Here is a 9,677-nt window from a genome sequence, read left to right on the forward strand (position 1 = left end):
TCAACAAATTGAGTTCATTTGTGGTGTTTACTTCAACTGCATGTCTTTGGTGTCTCTGATCTGTGTGGGCAGCCTGGAGCAGGTCACATCTCAGTTTGAGATCATTTTTAAGGGTGTTTCACTACAGGCATGAACTAAATTGTGTTTTCCAGGGATAAAATATTGTGGTTGGATTTCCCTGTCAGGGATGAAATTTTATGTCCATGTCTCTTCCTGCAGTCAACTCATACAAAACCTACCAGTAATAATTTAGGATCACAGAATCCCAGAATGGTTTGGGTTGGAAAAGACCTTAAAGCCCATCCAGTGCCACCCCCCACCATGGGCAGGGGCACCTTCCCCTATCCCAGGGTGCTCCAAGCCCCTTCCAGCCTGGCCTTGGACACTGCCAGGGATCCAGGGGCAGCCACAGCTGCTCTGGGCACCCTGTTCCAGGGCCTCCCCACCCTCACAGCCAGGAATGCCTTCCCAAAATCCCACCTGACTCTGCCCTCTGGCAGTGGGAAGCCATTTCCCCTTGTCCTGGCACTCCCAGGCAGCTCAGACTGGAAATTCCTGTTTCCCAGAACCTGAAGCCCTGTGTGCACAAATCTTTGTTTTTCCAAGCAGAGACTCAGATTTAGGGGCTGTGCCTGGCTGGGAGGGCAGAGCTCTCATGATGGGAGAGAAAGGAGAGGGATTTGTGGCAATTTTTTACCCTCACCATGTTCCCATCACACCGTGGGAATGACGGATACGTCACAGCCTGCCAGGACCCCACATTGGCACTGGATGATGAGTCAAGGAGGCAACAGCTTCTCCAGGGATGATTTGGTGCCCAACTGCTGTTTGCAAAGCTCCAAGTGAGATCCAGGGGACAGCTGGATGTTGTCCCTGGCAATCTGCGTGGCTGAAGCTCTCGAATGAGTCACGCCCGGGACAGGACAGTGGTGATGTCCACGGGATCAGTGACCTGGCTTTGCCTGGAAATGGGGTCAGAGTCACCTTTGCAGCCACGGTGATCACCAAGGCTTTAAATAATCCCAAATTCGAGTTCTGGTGCAATCCTCACTTCAAAGGAAGTTTTTTATTCGGCTTCACACAACACATCCACCCTTCTCTAAAAATGGGCTTTGTTTGAATGATTTTGTCAATCCATGTGCACTACAACATTTCCGTGGAGGCTTAGATAAAGCCTTTCACTGGGAATACAAAGCTTTTCAGGCTGGATTAACGCTGAGAGACAAAAAATTGACTGTTCAAGCCCAGCATATGGGTCAAGCTGAACACTGTTGTATCAAATACACCTTAAAGAGAGTTTTACCTCCTGTTTGTAATGTCACAGAGCCATTTGTGATGAGGAGCTGTTTTACAGCTCCAATGTTCTGTCTGGCTTGCAGGAGTCTGTCTCCAAGACAGATCCTGTGGCGCTTGGTTTTATGGGAAAAGGATGAGGCCTCTGTGTCCTCCAGGAAAAGCCTGGTGGCTTTTATTCTTCACAAAATTACAGTGGCTGAGTGACATCATTTCCCTCATATTCCTCAACAGTGAATCCTACTTCCCAAATATTAGCACAGCAATAAACCTGAGACCTGTAGAAAGCTTTGGAGCCATCGGCTGACAGTGAGCGAACTTCTGGCGGTGACTTCCAGATGGAATCGTGGGCAGAAAGCACCAAACAGGAGCAGCCAATGTCATAAATCACAATTAATAACTGACATCATTCTTTGAGCCACAAAGAACAGTTTTTACTTGTCTTTAATTTTTTAACAGAGATGTGAATCAAACATGAAGTGGGAAAACTGGAGGAGTGGTTTCCAAGAGTGGTTTTCAAGAGCAATCCTCCTTCCTGCTCTCTGGGTGACATGGTGGAAACCTTTGCTGCCCTTTTGTCCCCAGGCCATATCCTTCAGAGGGTGAATATTTCTGCATTTAATCTGATGTTATGCAAATGGGAAGAGAAAAAATCGTGTCAGTGCCTCTCAGAGGTGAGGGTACAAAGGCTTTCCACACCAGGATGCCATAACTGCAATAAGACTCTCTTTTACTCACTACTTTACACTCAGCTCAACTCTAAACCAGCTCCTTTTTAAATCATTTACTCATTTTCTTTTCATATGGAGCCTGCCAGGCTTCAGAATAACTGAAGTGGAGAATATTAGGAATAGAGGAGCAGGGAAGATAAACAATCTTGAGAGCAACGTAGAAATGCAGCTCATTCCCTGCTGGAACGGGAACATTCAGGCACTTTTTCCAAAAGAAGCAATTAGCACTTTTTAAATAGCTGTATTATGTGGCTGCAAACGCTCCCCGTGTTCAGTGCCATGAGGAATGGATGAGTTTTATTCACCACAACAAAACAGATTTTACTGAAAACAGGGAACAGATAGAAGACCTGAAACCCAAACTTTTGTTGGAAGTTAGTGGCTGTATAATCCGAGTGGGGAAGGGAGCTGGGTTGGTTAAGGTGGACAGCAGATATCCACAGGTTTGCTACAGGAATTTTTTAAGTTTCCATAGTTCTTACCCCAGCATCCTCAGAGCTGAACTGTTTCCAGGTGTACTATTTCAATATAGAGTCCCAGGGTGGTTTGGGCTGGAAGGGACCTTAAAGCCCATCCCATTCCATCCCCTGCCACAGGCAGGGACACCTTCCACTATCCCAGGGTGCTCCAAACCCCACCCAGCCTGGGCTTGGACACTTCCAGGGATCCAGGGGCAGCCACAGCTTCTCTGGGCACCCTGTGCCAGGGCCTCCCCACCCTCACAGGAAAGATTTGGTAGCTGAAAACCATCAGCATCCAGGAAGAGCATGGAATTCCTAACCCACACCTGTAGGAATGGTTTGGATTCAGCCCTATCCATAATAGCTGTGGGAAATCCAAATCCCAGATGGGGTGACAGGAGGGACCGTGGGGCTCCTCCAGTCCAGCATCCCACAAGCACAGATCAGCTGGGGCTTTGCTCAGCCAAGTCTTAACAACCTTCAGGGATGGAGGCCTCAGTCTCTGGGAAATCACCCCTCAGGTGGATCTGTTAAACCAATTTCTAGTAAATTTGGTGGATATTGGGATAACTGAAGTGCAGGTTGGCTGTAACTTGGGATCTGCAATATTTCCTCTAATTTTGCTCCATTTTCTTGCTTTTTAACCATGCCTTGTCAACGTTCAGAAATGTAAATAGATACTGGAGCAGATGCGCCCCAGTCTCGGAGAGAAAAACAGTATTTTGTCCTTTTGTCTCTGAGCTGTTGAGGAAGCTCTGGGAGAAGATTGTGGACATGACCCAGCAGATCTGCTCTGCTGTGGAACACGGGCCCGCTCTCTTGTGCTGCCTCAGAATTGAGTTTAAAAGAAATAAGTCTTATTTCCATACTGAGTCATTGCTGGCACTTTGTTGAGTGAGTGAATTTCGTTTCAGCTGGTGGTGAATTGGGGACAGGGGCAGAGGATCAGCTTTTTGTTTTCCTGGCAGATGCAAGGAGGGGGGAGAGCAATGTGGTTCTCCTCCATAAAGCAGCCACAGAATAATGGTAAACTAAGACTAAAACATTTCTGATGAATAAAGGCAGAAGCACAAAGTTCCAGAAGAAAATGTGCTCCACAAAAAACCTGAAATTTTCAAACTTGCAAAATACAGATTTATTATAAAGCCAGATATTCATCATTTGTTTTAGTGAGTTTGAAACTTGTTGTGGAATCATTTAGGTTGGAAATAACCCAGCTGGAGGAGCAGAAGGTGGATGAAGTCACCCAGCCCAGCATATCCTGGTCCCAGGTAGGTGGGAGGTGTTACAACAGGTACAGACCTCAGTGCAGACCCTGCCCAGCACCTTGGACCCAGCCTGCTGGGTCCTGGCCACCACAGACATTTCTCACCAATTCTTTGCAATCTGTTTTTCACACTTATATCATTACTAAATGTGTTTTGGGGTGATTTGGGCCTGTTGTTTTATTCTTTAAATGGTTATTTCTCAATTAGAAAAGGCTACAACAAAAGTCTTCAGCAGTGTCAAAGCTCTACCTTGAGAAAAGTGAGGTAATAAATGAAATTAACTATGAAACATTTGATTCACTGATTAAATTTGTTTTTTAAACACTGGCAAACCTGCAAGATACTTTTCGCTGTTGGACAGTGAATCCTCCTGGCTTTGGGGACAGCCAGTTTTGAGGCAGGCAGATGTACAAGCACAGGCCTTGGAGTGAAAGAAAGCCCGAGTGGTGTTTTCAGGTGAGCTCCACCTCAGGGTTCACATCCTGCCTCCGTTTGTGCTTCCAGGGATAAACTCTGAGTTGTAATTCCACCCCAGGTGGGCAGTTTCATCACTTTTCATCGTTTTCCATCGTTTCATCGTTTTTCCAGCCAGCCACAGCCGTGCCCCGGCTCCTCTCCCGGGCCGTGGCAACACAAGCAGCCGCTTGGCAGCTCCAGGGACGCTGCTGAGGCTCCCGCAGCCCATCTGCCGCGCGGGTTCCAGGGATTTGTGTCTCCAGCGGGGAGGACACAAGGAATTATTTATGTGTGGGTTCACACGGGCTCCTCCTGGAGCAGCCCCGGCAGATGGATCCCTCCGGAAAGCCACAAATCCTTCGCTTAGCCCCCTCCTGAGCGGAGGGATGGGGAGTGACTGCTCGGACGGGGGATGCTGCGGGAGGCGGGTGCCGGAGCCAAGCCTCCTCCCGGTTCCATGTGGCCACGGGGATGTCCATGGCCCTGAGCCCGTGGACACTCCTGCAGGTGGGAAAGACCTGGGCGGGTCTGACGGTGCATTTTAGAGGAGGAAAAGCGCCAGGGAGAGGAAGGAACCGAGGCCCCGTGGGTGGTTTGCAGGGAGGCTGCAGGCTCTGCTTGCAGGGAATGACGGGCTGAAATCCTGGAATTCGGCCGTACCATCCCTGTCTCATCCAGCGCTGTCACGGCCGCCCCGGGCAGTGTCCAGGGAGCTGGAGCCATCCCTGAGCCAGCAGCAGCGACCCCCTGTGCCAATTAACCCCAGGGCAGTGGGTAATTAACCCGCGAGCGAGGGCACCGCGGGCAAACCCCGGCTCTGCCTCTGCCCGTGGCCGCATTCCAGAGCGGAGCCTCCCACTCAGCTCATCCCGGACTGGCTCATTCCCACCAGCCCTCGGCCTAATTAAAGGGTTTGATGTGGAGTAATGGCTGCACTAATTAAATGTTGCTGTTTATCATTAAATAATGAGGCTCATTAGCATAGACTGTGCAGTGAGACGCTCGTGGCTGAGCTCCACTGCCTGACTGCCCAGGAAACCTGGGAGTTCCCTGCTCCAAAACTGGATGATCCATGGTTTTTCCAGCATATTGAAGCATTTTGACTCGTTTAGCCAAAAGAATTTAAAATTGGGAACATTTTAAGAGGCTGTGGAGGGAAACATCCATCTGCTGGCTGGTTTGGGTCACTATTGATCCCTTCAGCGTTCCAGAGGCACGGGGAAAATCTGATATCGAGCACATTCCCAAAGGGAACATTTTTGCATGTGTACAAAGCTAATTGATTACAAGAGTGCAGCCAGCGCTGTGACAGATTTCAGCTGGTTGTTTTGCTGGTGCACCACAGAACAATGTTTTTTGTGTCATTTCTGCACCATAATTCTCAATTCCCTGAGCTAAGCAGAGAAAAGGTTTGAAGAGCAGAATATTAAAGACTCATATCCACTGAAATATTCACAATATAAAACCTTAACACATCCCCAACACTAGTCTAAAACATTCCAGCCACTGGGTCAAAAGAAAAACTGGGAAAAAAATGCCCAAAACACGCGGCAGGGCTGAAAATCCAACTTGCTTTCACCACTCGGTTGCAGATAGCCCTGGTGAATCAGAGTCCTTTTGAATCCTCATTTTATAGAATTTATTATCAGAGGGGCCAGCTGGGATCACTGTGGCTAAAGATTATGAACATTTCCATTACCATCACTTCATAGCTTGGCCATAAACATCCCTCAGAACTGGGATGGTCCAAGGCTTTGCTCAGGAAAAAATGTTTACCCTCAAAACTTTGAGTGACTTAGAAACCATTAAGGAGGGCAAAAGGAAAATAAAAAGTTGATTTTGCTCATGGTAGATGTTTTTTTCACCCTTCATAACATGGAAGGCCAGTTGTAGTGGACACTGCTCCTTCCTATTTGCTTGTTTTCTTGGAAAATAGCTTTGCATCAGGAGCAAAAATGGGGCAAAAATAGGATTTTTTTTGGTGCTAGGTCTGTTTCTGGGATGGGGTTTGTGCCTGTGCTCCTGCAGTAGGGCAGAGCTGGGATTTACCCTGGCTGTGATGTTTTTCCCTCTCCATTAACAATGGAAAAAAAGCCTGGATATAGTGCTGTGAAACTCCACTGAAAGAGGGAAAACTGGGAGTGATGAGAACCGGAGCAAATGCCCTTTTGCTGGTACAATGGGATAATTTTATTCATAAAACAGCAAATGATTTCCATGCTGGAATGCATTTTGCTCTTTTCTAGCAGGAAAACAATGGGCACAATTCATGCAGACACCAAGGAAAACATGTCTGAAGGCAGAGAGAGCTCCAGAGGCTCCATGTGAGCGTGGTAAATCCTCCTTTAATTCCACATTCCGCCCCGGAGCTCCCAGAGGGATCATTGCCATGCATGGTGCCGTGCCCTGGATCAATAGGTTAAAGCTTCCTCATCACTTTGTACCTGTGGGTCAAATAAAGCTTGTTTTTAGCTCAAAATATTATTGGATACCACCTTTGTGCTGTGGTATCCAGGAGGGAGGAGCTCCCTGGAACCTGCTGGATTTGGAATTCTTTCCTGTTGGAGTGTTATCAGTGTTATCTCCTCGTGGGCATCAGACAAGGGGTTTGACCCTGATCCATTTATTTCCCATTAGGGGAGCCCATTAAAGGAGATTAGAGGCCCACTCAAAGTGCACAAATGATTCTTCTTGCTGCTGAGAGCCTGGAAAATAAGAGAAAATAATTTTATTCATCCCTTGCCAAGCAATTCCAGGTCCTGGGGTCATCTGTGTCAGGCAAATCTGTGTCAGGCAAATATTCAGGAAATACTCACCTACATTACGCATGGACAATGTCAGGATGCCCAGGACAATCCCATCTCCTGGCAGCACCTGGACCTCACTAAGAAAACAAAAATATTAAAATTAAAATTAAAATTAAAATTAAAATTAAAATTAAAATTAAAATTAAAATTAAAATTAAAATTAAAATTAAAATGAGTGTTCTGCCTGGCAGGGAAGGAGATAAGGTATTAACTGAGCCTGGCAAGGGGTGCAGGGCTGTAGCACATCTAGGGATTCGTGTCCACAAGAGCTCAGATGGGACATGAGATTTGTGGGAGTCAGTGGCATGGCACCCATGAATCTATAATAAAATACAATATTTCATATATAAAAATATCTCCTACCCCACATTTCTCACAGCCACAATGTCCCACCTGAAACTTACCCTTCTGAGCAGATTTTTGGGAAGACTGGGAAGAAGGGTTGTGCTGCAAAACTACATTGATTTCTTATTCAAAATAGACTTTCCTGGGGTTTTGTCTCTGTGCTGACTCTGTGTGAGTGTGTGGGTTTTATTCTTTCATTAAATAAAAGCCTAATGAAAATAAGGGTCTATAAAGTTGGAGGGGGAAAGTGGCTCCATTGCCTCTGGAGAGAGGCCGTTGGCTTTGTCTGAGGTATTTTATTACTAAGAGCTGCAAAACCACTCCTTTGCTTGCAAAAACAGCCACACTTTAGTTTGGTAGCATTTGGGGGAGGACTGTGATCAACTGAGAGGTCGATTTTTTACATGTTCTGTACAATTAAAAACGCAGAAAATACAAATTCAAATTACATCCAAATTAAATTCAAACCTGAAAAAGGCTCTTTTTGCTTACACAGAAACAGCCTGAAACACCCCCAGTGCTGCTGCATGCAGGAGCTCTTGGCAAAACCTGAGTTTTTAAATGATTTTCCTTTATCCACACATCACATTCCTGCATCCTGGTAAAACCTGCTCGGAGCCATTCAACTGCAGGAGCTGAGGTTGCACCAAGAGGCACCAAACACCTGAGTGTGAAGAATGAAGAACAGACAGACAAAATAAGAGAGTCAGGATTTCTCTGGCTGGTGTTCTCCTGGGTATCCAGAGGGTTCAGGGAATTCAGGAGGAAATTCCACAGGAAATTTTGTGCCAGGTTTTTCTCTGGCCACCTCCTCTCCTCTGTCACCATTTTATGGAGCACACGGAATATTCGTGGATTCATTATTTCCACCTTTATTTCCCCCAGGAGCCGACACAAAGCTTCATTATTTTTTTAATTTAACTCACAAGAAATACTGAAAATTGCTTTGAGCAGCCAAGGCTGTACATAAAACACAACAAGCAAGCTCTGCTGTACATAAAATACAAAAAAACTGGTGCTGCAGTCCAGTTCTCCGTGGGCCTGGTAAAATAGTGGAACACAGAAAAACAGGCTTAAACCCCCCTGCATTATGGAATAACAGGTTTAAGAACCCTTGTTCTGTACCAAAACCTTAAAAACTGGCAGTGGGAATATCGAATTCTGCAGCAGGACTTTACTGCCTGGGTTTTATCTCTTTTCCAGCTCCAGGTTCCAGACGAGTGTGCAGATCCCAGCATCCATCCTGGTCCTGGAGATGAGTGGGGTGGATCCTGCTGGTGCCTGCTCCATTCATCACCATCAGCAGGGATGCTGCTCTACCTGCCAGATTTTTTGATCCATAATTGGATCAAAAGTGGGTATTAAAGGGAATATTTCAGGCAGGTGAAGCCATGGCCCCGGGTGGCTTGGAAGAACAGTGTTAACGGAGGAATTCCCAATTAGAAGGTCAGCAGAGCTGCGTGGAAAAGGGGAAGGAGAGGGAGGAGGCTGAGACTGCAGAGCAGGCACTCAGCAGTAATGCTCTGGTAACCCAGCAGTCAGGGATGCTGGGCCGGAAAACCAGGAGTGGATGGCACCAGTTTTTCCATGAGGGTAGGGACAGCACGGCCCAGTGACAGCAGAGCACTAACGGGATCATATTTCAGAGCAGGGAAAACTGTGTAGATGGAAAGAAAGACATGGCTTGTGGAAGTGGTTTATGAATAATTACAGTTTACATGCTTTAAAACATCACATCCCAGCAGAACAAGGTGGGAGCAGCCACATGGAGCTGAAAAGGGGACAGAAGTGCCACTCCTGAGAGTTAAACTGAAAATTCCCAGCTTTGGAAATACTCGGGAAAGCCGTGGGGCAGGCTGGCTGCTCCCACACCCGGAGCTCATTCCGTGTCCTGCCAGGCTGGAGTCCCTCCTGCTCCGTCCCATCTGTCGTGATTTTATCGCCGCAGACTTCAAATGAGTTGGATTTCTCCTGAATCAATCCCCAATTAATTACCTCAGCTGAACATTGTACAAAGGACCAATTTTTATCTCTTTGCCTGCCCATGTGACTGATTCACTGCTAATGGAAATCTTTGCCTTCAGGCAGAGGAACGACAGCAGCCGGGTCTTCTGCTGCCCATAAAAGCCAGAAAAACTCAGAGATATTGCTCTCCTTTTCCCATTTTCCATTTTTTATAGACATCTGCATCCAATCAATCGTAACAAACGTCTTCTCTAAGCTCCTTGTATATTTTTCAAAGGTCTGACTGGTGAAACTCCTGAAGGAAGCAATGGGAATATGGCTGTAAACGGGCAATTAGTGGGAAGCAATGCT

The sequence above is a fragment of the Aphelocoma coerulescens genome, chromosome 4A (genome assembly GCF_041296385.1).
Source record: "Aphelocoma coerulescens isolate FSJ_1873_10779 chromosome 4A, UR_Acoe_1.0, whole genome shotgun sequence".
Classification (NCBI taxonomy): Eukaryota; Metazoa; Chordata; class Aves; order Passeriformes; family Corvidae; genus Aphelocoma; species Aphelocoma coerulescens.